This window comes from Quercus lobata, chromosome 10 (assembly GCF_001633185.2).
Source record: "Quercus lobata isolate SW786 chromosome 10, ValleyOak3.0 Primary Assembly, whole genome shotgun sequence".
Lineage (NCBI taxonomy): Eukaryota > Viridiplantae > Streptophyta > Magnoliopsida > Fagales > Fagaceae > Quercus > Quercus lobata.
In genome coordinates, this window is record NC_044913.1 from 6,195,534 (window position 1) to 6,206,399 (window position 10,866).

Consider the following 10,866-nt stretch of genomic DNA (forward strand, 5'->3'; position numbering starts at 1 on the left):
TTATTGGATGGGTTTGCTCCGATGGCTCCGGTGATGATGTTTTTTTGAATGGGTTTGCTCCGGTAATGATTTTATTTGAATAGGTTTGCTCCGGTGATGATTTTTTTGAATGGGTTTGCTCCGGTGATGATGTTTTTTGAATGGGTTTGCTCCGGTGATGATTTTTTTTTTAATGGGTTTGCTTCGGTTTTTGATCGGTGGCTTGGGTTTCAAATCAGCGGTGTGGATTGGTTGATCGGCGGCGTGGATCGGTGGCCTGGCCTGGGTTTTTGATCGGTGGCCCGATTTTTGAATGGGTTTGTGTTTGTTTGTGCGTGGCTTGGCTTTGTTGCTGGTTTGTGTTTGTGCGTGGCTTTGTTGCTGGTTTGATGTTTGTGCGTGGCTTTGTTGCTGGTTTGATGTTTGTGTTTGTGTGTGTGTGGGTGTGATGATGGGTTTGGATAGGTTGATCGTTGTATAATGGGTGTGTGTTGTGTGTTGAATCGGTGCTGGGAGAGAGGAATAAAAATGGCTGTTGAAAAGCCCAGGAAAATAAGCTGAACGGTTGGGAAGAAATAATAAAAAATGGGTTAAAAAATAATATTTTAATAAAAATAGAGTTTTGGGATGCAGAGGAATTGTAAAATGGTATGGTATATTGATAAAGTGGTGTTTTAGAATGGTAAAATAGAATAGCATTGGAATTTTCCAATGCTAATGCTCTAAGTAAATTTATATAAATTCACTTTTTTCATACCTCTACTTTTTCACTCCCACTTTTTTATTCTCTTACAATTTTTTATTCTCTCACTTTTCCACCTTCCAACCAATCTAATCAAAAACCTGCTGTATGATAGCCAATTCTCTTCTTTCACTTTAAATGTTGAGGTCCTAATCCAATTAGGGGGACAGATTTCAAGCCTGGACGTTCCCTAAAAGGCTAAAAGCTGAGGGAGGTATACGTTCCAGCTAACACGTCGGCAGAACTCGGATTTGACTTGTCCACTAGTATTTTATAAGGATGTGGAGCCTTGTGTATTGTCGATTCAAAGAGATCTTATCCTAACTCCGGTTCCTTTTCTTTTGTGACTCTGACAATATGGGAGTGAAAGGTATTCACTTCGAGATGTTTCTTTGAAATAAGTGAGAGTGACTGAAAGGTCGTTGAGATTTTTTTATTTATTTTTTATGAATGAATAATTTTATTCAAGAAGAAAGCACTTACAAAACAACAAGGCACCGAGATTCCCTCTTGATAACCTTAACAAAATAGGATGCTCTGTTACTAATGTCAAAAGAACCAAAAAAAACTAGTCATCAAACTCCATTTATCTATGGTTGAGAGTGGTCGGAGTAGCATTTTAAACTCAAAAGAATTCATATTTTCTTTTGGTATTGTATTTGGATATGCTTTACTTTTGTTTAAAGCATTATAAAAAAACTGATAAAAAAATTGAAGAGAAAATTTCTGCTTTTTGTTTTTTTATTTTATTTTATTATTTTTTTTTAAGTGTGAGACCATTAACATTAACTCAAAAGGTCAATACTTGCCAAATGCACCTTTAAAATTTTTTTTATTATACGTGAATTTTAGTAAATCCACGACTGAATTATATTTTTTTCTTATATCTTTCGTACTTATAAAATTCTCAGAATATCAAAGATTGACATGTCATCAATCAAATTTTTAATTTTTAAGTTTTTGTAGTTTAAAATTATACATAAAAAATAAATTTATGAATCAAATAGTAAATTATATCCAATTAATATGAAGTTTGATATGTGTGTTAACAATATAAAAAACACGTAGTTCAACATTTAGTTTTTCAAAATATATAACTATGTTAATTTTTTTAGTGGGAATTATAACTTTATACTACAACCAATTTTATAATCAAATTTTATTTATTTTAAAAATCTTATTCAAATTTATTGTGAAGATGCAAATTTTAAGAAGTAAGAACATCATTTTGTGTTTCAGCTTCAACTTTATGTTATGACAATTTTGTGATTATTGGATCTTTGCTTAATACCATCTCTTTTCTTTTCTTTTTCCTTTTCTTTTCTCGTTCTTCATTTCCAGAAAACAGTACTGTTTTCCTTCATTTGTCATTATCGATTCTGTCCCTCTCTTCACTTTCAACAGCACACACACATAACTTGTGGGTTAATGCTAATTTGGACTCTTGATGGGTTATTTTGAAGAAAGTGAAGTTTGGGTTGATGAATGATGTGTTCAATACAGACAACACACAGCATACTCACTCACAAAACCACTCCGTACCAAATCTTCAATGCAAGATTATGGTTCCCCTCTCTCTCTCTCTCTCTCTCTCTCTCTCTCTCTCTCTCTCTCTATTTTATTTTTAAATTTTTGTAAGAAATGGGTGTGGGCTTCAAGGAATTGACATGAATGGCTTCCGTTCTACGATAATGAGAAGAAAGCTTGTGGTCGTAAAACCTTTATACAGAAACATTTTGTACATTTGTATAATTGCAAAGACAAACACTCTTGTCTCCGTTCTAAATCACAAAGTCTCTTTCAATAAAAATTGATTGATGACGTTAGGGGGAGTGCTTTATCAGGTTCAAGGTAGTTCAAACTAAGTAAAATACTACCTAAAATACCGCGTTAAAAATAAAAATAAAAAATATTGGTGAGGTGTAAAATTGTGGAGGTCCCAAAGCTCAGGTGGCACACTCTTGAGATCAATTTTTTATTAACATTTGAATTTACCTTGCAACTTTCTATTAACATGAAGCAAACAAACACAACCATGTTAATATTTCTCAATAAGTGCTTTTTAAGAATCTGCCAATAACTACCAAAACATCCTGGACTTTGCATCAATTCCTAGTACAATGCCAACAGCTACCGATTGTCACAATACAACTAACACTAAGTAAAATAGAAGCATAATGCATATTAGCATGTACAACAACAACAACAAAAATTCACAACCAGCAGCACCAGCCCTTTGTGACAAACAACAAAGCTGGACTTTGACTTATGGAGGGCCCTTTGTGAAGGAACTTTTTTTGTTTTTTGTACTCTGAAATGAGGTTGTTGCCACGATGGATAAAAAATTGAATAATTGTGACCATACACTCTGAGTCAAGATATGTAGGTGCACTTAAGCTGCTTCCATCAGTATCCATTATAAAAATTAAAAAAAACCACAACAATGTCCAAGTTATCAACTTGCCATGGTCCACACCTCCTTTCTTTTCCACGAATTATGAACCACAAAAGCCACTGCTCTATCCCTTTCAACAATCCAATAAAATCGAATATCTCAAATGGTTTGCTTCTTGAGAATTTAAGACCAGAAAAAAAAAAAAAAAAAAAAAAAAAAAAAAAAAAAAAAAAAAATGAAATTGGTTTTCTATCAATTCATGACATGTATAAATAGACCAATACCCATATTGTATTTGTAAAGAATTAAACTTTCCCTAAAACAATAATCCATACCCAGAAACCAAAAAAACATAAACAAATAGAGGGCAAGCATGTAAAACAGATTCTTTAATATAAAAGAAAAAAAAAATAGAGGAGAAGCTATACCGTCAGGGATGTGCTAGGCGGATGAGGGTGGAGAGGCATTCAAGGATGGTTGTAGTGGCTGTTGAGGACGACGGCTAGTGGGTAAGACCAACGGCGGGATGGACGATGAGGAGGACGGTTAGGCTAGCAATGGGTTGGACGGCAGTGGGATGGGTAGGCCGATCGATGAGGGAGTGAGAGGGAGAGTGAGGTTAAGGCCTTGTTTGGATTTTTTTTTTTTCACCTCTCATCACTCTTCACTCAATTTTCGTCACCCATCACTCATCACACATCACTTAAAATACCTCAACTCCCTACACAAAGTTTGTTTGGCACCATCACTCAAAATTTTCAATTATTCATGGGCCCTTTTACTCTTTCTTTTTTCTTCAACCCCTAGTCACCGAACTAGTGAAAAAAAAAAAAAAAAAAAAAAAAAAAAAAAAAAAAAAAAAAAAAACCTAAACCCAGTGAAAGTTCAAATATGTGTAAAAACACCCTTGAACGTTTAGACCCCCAAATTACAAATTAACCAATTCAAGCATTATGTCAAACAACTAGTGTGCGGAAAATGAACATAAGCTATAATATAGAATTGGATAAACTATCTAAGCCAAATCAAAATCACAACCCACAGCAAATAATAAAAGGCAAAGATAAAAGGGAAGGAAGATGCAAACACAAAGACAACACGCGATGTGTTATCGAAGAGGAAACCGAAGCCCTCGGCGTAAAATCTCTCCGCCGCCCTCCAAGCGGAAAACAATCCACTAGAAAATGAAGTTGGGATACAAGGACAGCAATAGACCCTCCAAGCCTAATCTACCCAGTGCACCTAAGCCCTCCAAGCTTTTTACTCCAACAAGGTTGCGCCGAACCTTTTTCTTTTCTAACTTCCCGGATTCCGCTACTAGACCATAGCATCAACCAATGTAGATTGGTTCCTTCCTAACTGCTTCCCAGAAATCCAAACAGCCCTCTCACAGTAATGAATATGGTGAGAACAAAGTTTGGTAAAATGCCTCTCAAGGATTTGACAATAGAGAGGAAGAGAGTTGAGGAATTTGAAGAGACTCTAATGTATAGATTGTTGGTGAATCAATCTTGTTTTTCTTTAGGGTTTCTCTCTCAAAATTCTCTTTGGAAGCTCTCTTACATTTGTGGGTAATAGGGGTATTTATACTAGAATGGGAGAGGAATGTGAAACGTCAGGTTTTACAAAACAGGGGTGGCTCGCGGCTTGACCTCGCGACTTGACTAAGTCGCGAAATCCAATCGCGAGTTAACCGTATAGTCAGTTGTCCTGTTTTGTCTTGTAGTACTCCAGCTAGCATGACTGTTCACCTTCTGGCATGCTTGGCACGTGTGCTGCGTTTGGCGGCTTGTAGCCGCGAGTCACCCGCGAGTCCCAGCCGCGAGTCTCTATTTTCTTGCACACTCTTGAGCAAACTTCACTCTATCTCACTCACTACCCTTACAACAAACCCACCTAAATACAGGGTCACTAAATGCTGAATTACAAGCAAATTTGGCTCGGAATAAAACCAATTAGATGGTTGAATAAATTCAACCTTACACCCAGTGAAAAAAGAAGAAGGAAAAAAAAACCCTAGAATTCCGATCCCAATGAAAAAAAAATAATAATAATGAAGAAGACCAAGACGCAACGTGAAAGGGAAAAGAAAAAGAAGAAGAAGAAGCCACCTAGTGTGAAAGGAAAAAGAAAAAAGAAAAAAAAAAAGATGAAGACACAAAACCCAATGAAGAAAAAAAAAAGGGTCAAAAGTTACGGCTAACTCTGACCAAACGAACTTCTCAACTATGGATCCCATCATTTTTGAATTATGAATTATGGAAATAGCAAATCCAAACAACCCCTTAGCTTTTCTTTTTTTTTTTTTCTTTTTTTTTTTTTTTGATATTTGAGTGAGAGACCAAAAGTTTTGTTTAAGGGTTGCATGAGAGACCAAGGGCCCATTTGTTACTGTTGTTTAAACAAAAGTTTTCAGTGTTTAAACAGCATTACATGTATTTTCACACACTATTTTACCCGCACATATTTCCAAAAAATACAAATAATGTTACTAGAAATCTCTTACCAAATGGGCCCCAAAGGTTTGAGTGGGAATCCTGAATATATTATTGTGGCAAAATTTAGACTTATTGTGGCGGTTCTAAAACTGCTACAATAAGTAAATAGACTTATTAAGGGGAAATGCAAACTTGTTGCTCCGGTTATCAAAACTGTCGTAATAAGTATGACAACGTCAACACCTATTGCAGCAGTTTTAAACCGCTGTAATAGGTAATAAATAGTAAAGACCTATTACAGCATTATTAAAACCGCCGTAACAACTCTTTCAAAAATAATAAGTCTTAAAAAAAAAAAAAAAAAAAAAAGGGAATTACACCACTTTTGAAATTTGAAAGCTAGAATATTATAAGTACAATTTTGAAAGCTAGAATATTATTAACTTTGAAATTACATGCGTGTTAGCACTTTTGAAATTACAAGTACAATTTGTAATTACTACACTTTTGACCAAAATACCCCTGAAACATTAAAAAAATGACTAAAAATACCCCCCTTAACTTAAAAAATGATCGAAATACCCCCTAAGCCTAAAAAATAACCAAAATACCCCCATAAAACAACAAAAATTACTGAAATACCCCTTAAACCAACAAAAATGACCGAAATACCCTTGAAACCTAAAAATGACCAAAATACCCCTGAAACATAAAAAAAAAAAAAAGACTAAAAATACCCCCTCAGCCTAAAAAATGATCGAAATACCCCCTAAGCCTAAAAAATAACCAAAATACCCTTAAAACCTAAAAAATGACCAAAATACCCCTGAAACATTACAAGTGATGAGAAATGGAGGCAAAATGATCGGTGGACTCGATCCTCCACCTACTCCACATCGGACCATTCCAAATTTATACCTCTTAAACCTAAAAAATGACCAAAATACCCCCTAAACCTAAAAAAATAACCAAAATACCCCCTAGATCTAAAAAATGATCAAAATACCCCCAAAAACTAAAAAATTATCAAAATACCTTTAAAACCTAAAAATGACCAAAATACTTTAAAAACCTAAAAATTGACCAAAAATACCCCTCTTAACCTTAAAATGACCAAAATACCCCCTAAGCCTAAAAAAATAACCAAAATATCCTATAAACCTAAAAAAATAACTAAAATACTCTTGAAACCTAAAAAATAACCACAATACTCCCAAAACCATAGAAAATGGCCAAAATACCATGGAAACTTTAAAAATGGCCAAATTACCACTAAGCATTAGAAAGTGACCAATATACCTCCTAAGCCTAAAAAATAACTAAAGTACTATGGAAACTTAAAAAATTAATAAAATACTCCTAAAACCTAAAAAATGACCAAAATAATCTTGAAACCTAAAAAGTGACCAAAATACCCCAAGACCAAATACCTTCGGACATTTTTAGGTGTACGAGGTATTTTGGTCAATTATTTCATTTCGGGGGTTTTTCAATCATTTTTTAGGTCTTAGGGTGATTTTGGTTATATTTATGTTTCAAGAGAATTTCAATGGGTATTTTGGCTATTTTTTAGATTTTAGATGTATTTTAGCCAATTTTTATGTTTAGAGGGTATTTGGTCATTTTTTAGGCTTCGAGGGCTATTTCGGTTATTTTTTAGGTTTCGAGAGTGTTTCGAACATTATTTATGTTTCAGAATTATTTTGGTCATTATTTAGATTTTAGGGGTATATCGGTCATTTTTTAAGTTTTGTGGTTTATTTCGGACATTTTTTTACGTTTACGAGAGCATTTTAGTCATTTTTAAGGTTTAGGGGGTATGTCGGTCTTATTTTAGGCATCAAGGGTATTTTGGTCTTTTGTACGCATTGGGGATATTTTGGTCATTTTTAGGTATCAGAGGTATATTTGGTCATTTTCCTAAGTTTGGAGGTATTTCGATTTTTTTTTTTTAACGTTTAGAGGGGTATTTTGGTAAATTTCAGGAAGAGCCTCTGACAAACCAAAAAAGAATAAATCTTATTACAGCGCTTTTAAAAGCACTATAATAGGGTCTACTCATAAAGGAAATGAGTAACCCCTATTAAAGAAAAATAGTAACCCCTATTGTAGTGCTTTTAAAAGCGCTGTAATAGGGTCTACCCAAAAGGAAAAGAGTAACCCTTATTACAACATTTTTAAAAGCACTGTAAGAGGGTCTAATCATAAAGGAAAATAGTACCCCTATTACAGCGCTTTTAGAAGCACTGAGTTGGGATTTAATCTATTCCACTTAGGTAAACCCTATAGCGGCAATTTAGAACCATCGTAATAGGCTGTTTATAACAACCCAAAAAAAAAAATCAGCCCTATAGCAACGCTTGTGAAACACTATAATAGGTCCACCTATAGCGGCAGTTTTGAAAGCACGAGCTTTGACCAGCTGTAATAGGTCAACCTATATCAGCAGTTTCTAAAAGCGCTGCTATATGTTGACCTATTAAGGTGGCTTTGGAAAGCGCTAGGAAGAAAAATGCTCAGGTTTAGGCCTTCTGGGATCAAGGTGCTCTGTAATGACTTCCTCATATGACTTAAACAGCTCTCTAAAATTCTTTTCCATCCTAGTTTCAAAACCATTAAACTTGTTGAGCCACCCCATCCATGGAAAGAATTCTGCTACGTAAAACCCTCCCAATAATTCTTGCATTTCACGAAGAGTCTTATGCAATCTACTCTTCTTGCTTTTATCTTCTCCGCAATCATACTTCTTACCAAAAGCCACACGACACACAATGTTATTTGCTAGCAAGAGTGTCAATTCACTTAAATTAACTGGACCCAATGAAACAATAATGGAATCAGGGCCAGTTGAATAGTAAAAGCAATAGATGCAATCGCTTAAGGCCCCAAGTAAAAAAAAGGCCTCCAAATTTTAACCAATAGTGTTATTTATAATCAATAAATAAAATAATATTTTTTATCAAATGAAAAACAAACAAAAAAGAGGGAAAAATGCTACTTCCACAATATTTTTCACAACACTTTTACAACAAATGCTAAATAATAGGTTGTTATAGCCTATTATTGATGGCAAAAAAAATAATTATAGTGGTGTTTTCAAATAGAAAACAAGAAGCAACTTAAAACCTAGGATTTGTTATGAAAAATATTGTGAATGTTACACTTCTAAAAAATAAAATAATAATAAGAGTTGTGTTAGCAAATTTTTATTAGTTTTCATCTAGGTCTATCATTATCCCCACTCTTTTACTTACCACTATCAATTTGTCATATCAACAAGTGTGAAAAGTTTTGTCAAATTTTTTGTGTCTATAAAATTTCTAAAAAAAGAAAAAACTCTACATTGTTCATGTTAATTAGTAGTAATTTTGCATCTAAAACAATAGAATCGATTTTTGCCTTAGGCCCCTAAATGCATCAAGCCGACCTTGAATGGAATCAAGCATAAGTGCAACCTCTTCATCCCTCACAGCCTAGAAACTTTGGACCCTCGTTGCACTAAAGAGCTCCAAGATTACAATTTTTCCAACCTCCCTCCAGTACTCATCATATGGAGCAAATGCCACATTAGAGAGATTGTAACTAATCTTCTTTGTAGCATATAGTACTAACCTGCTCGAAAAAACAAGATCATGGGTTTTGAAAATCTCTCTTGCTATATCAGCTAAGGAGATTACTAAGTGGGGATTGAGCCTAGCTACAAGAACAAGAAGGGTCCATGTTCATTAGAAAGGTGTTGAAGTAATCGATGTGGTAAGCCACGAAGTTGGTGGAGGTTGCCAATTAGAGGCAGCTTACTTGGACTAGGATGGAGCTTCTTTGATTGAACAAGCTTATTCTTTTGTTTGATAAATAAGAACAACAACACAATGGGTTCAAGAAAAGCAAAGAAAATATAATAGCTTTGGAACAAGGAAGAAGAGGTACCCATTGCTAAATGAACGTAATAGTATGGAACAACAATGCAAGATATATATAGGCACAATCCCATAAAGTAGTAATTCTAGCTAGTAATACATAAAAAGTCACAACTTTTACCATAATTTTTGCCACAACTATCTTACATGACATATTATGATAGGTTGTTTATCACTTTAACATGAAATCTCTTTTTTTTTTTTTCTTTTTCTTTTTTTAATTTATTACTTACAATCTGTCACATGAACAATTGTGGCAAAAATTGTGATTGTTTATGTGGTATGGTTTTCAAACCTAGGCCGTTCAAAAAACTAGTAAAGGGTAAGGTTTAAGGTTTTTAAAGTCGGACTAGAGTTCGACTAATGTTGAACCGTAATGATATCATAATTAGTTTAATAAATAATAAAATCACAAATACAAATATAGATATTGAATTTATAAAATTAGCAAAATTGAGAAATAAATTATATATTTGGAAAAATTAAATGATTTTCAAACATGTTTTTAGAAATTAAATAAGAAAGTTAATAAAATAATAAAGCATTAAAAGTTTAATTAATTTTTGAAGTATACAATTATGAATATCTTTGAAGGATTTTAATTATATATATTTGTATATATTTGTATATATTCCTTTTTAGAGATGAATTTAAAATATATGATATAATAAAATTTTATGAATATTAGTTATATATAATATAAAATAAAAGCAGTAATTAAAGTTTATTAAATTAGTAGTATGAAATTCTATTAAGTTTACTTTTTTTTTTTTGAAAGGCTATTAAGTTTACTTCAAATATAAACATGATGGTACATTTTGTTGATTTTTTTTTTCCAATTTTTCAAGGTAGCTTGGACTGTGATTAAACCCCTACCAGTTCTACCCAAACCGTCCAATGTTATGGCAATTCACATAATTTCTTTGAAATTCAGTTTTGCATGACCCAAAAACCAAATTTCAGTTTGGTTTCCAGTTAACCCAATTGGACCGGTAGATCTTGTCCAAATCTCACAAACTAGAGTTTTTGTAAAATGTTGGGATCCTATTATTGGTAAGTAGGGCCACTTAGAGCATCCGTAGCAGATATTCCAAAAATTATGTCATTTTACCACATCAAATGCCTATTTTATTATTTTACCACATCATTTTACAACATCCCATTTATCAGATGTTTTATAATTCAATTCTATACATTAAAATAATATTTACTATATATTAAAATAATATTTACTATTCATCAACACAATAAACAAACAACAAACAATATACCACATCTCTTCCATACTATGGCAAATTTGCCACAGTACTGTTCAATGTTGCAAAAAAAAAATAATAATATCCCATATCTACTAAACGGGCTAAAATTGGGTTTGGTGTGGGACATGTGCCAAAT

The 10,866-nt window shown here is 33.3% G+C and overlaps 1 pseudogene; it reads right to left on the reverse strand.

The window, feature by feature from the left end:
* Positions 1-8,054: 8,054 nt before the first annotated feature.
* LOC115964262 lies at positions 8,055-9,485 on the reverse strand (annotated as a pseudogene).
* Positions 9,486-10,866: the final 1,381 nt, after the last annotated feature.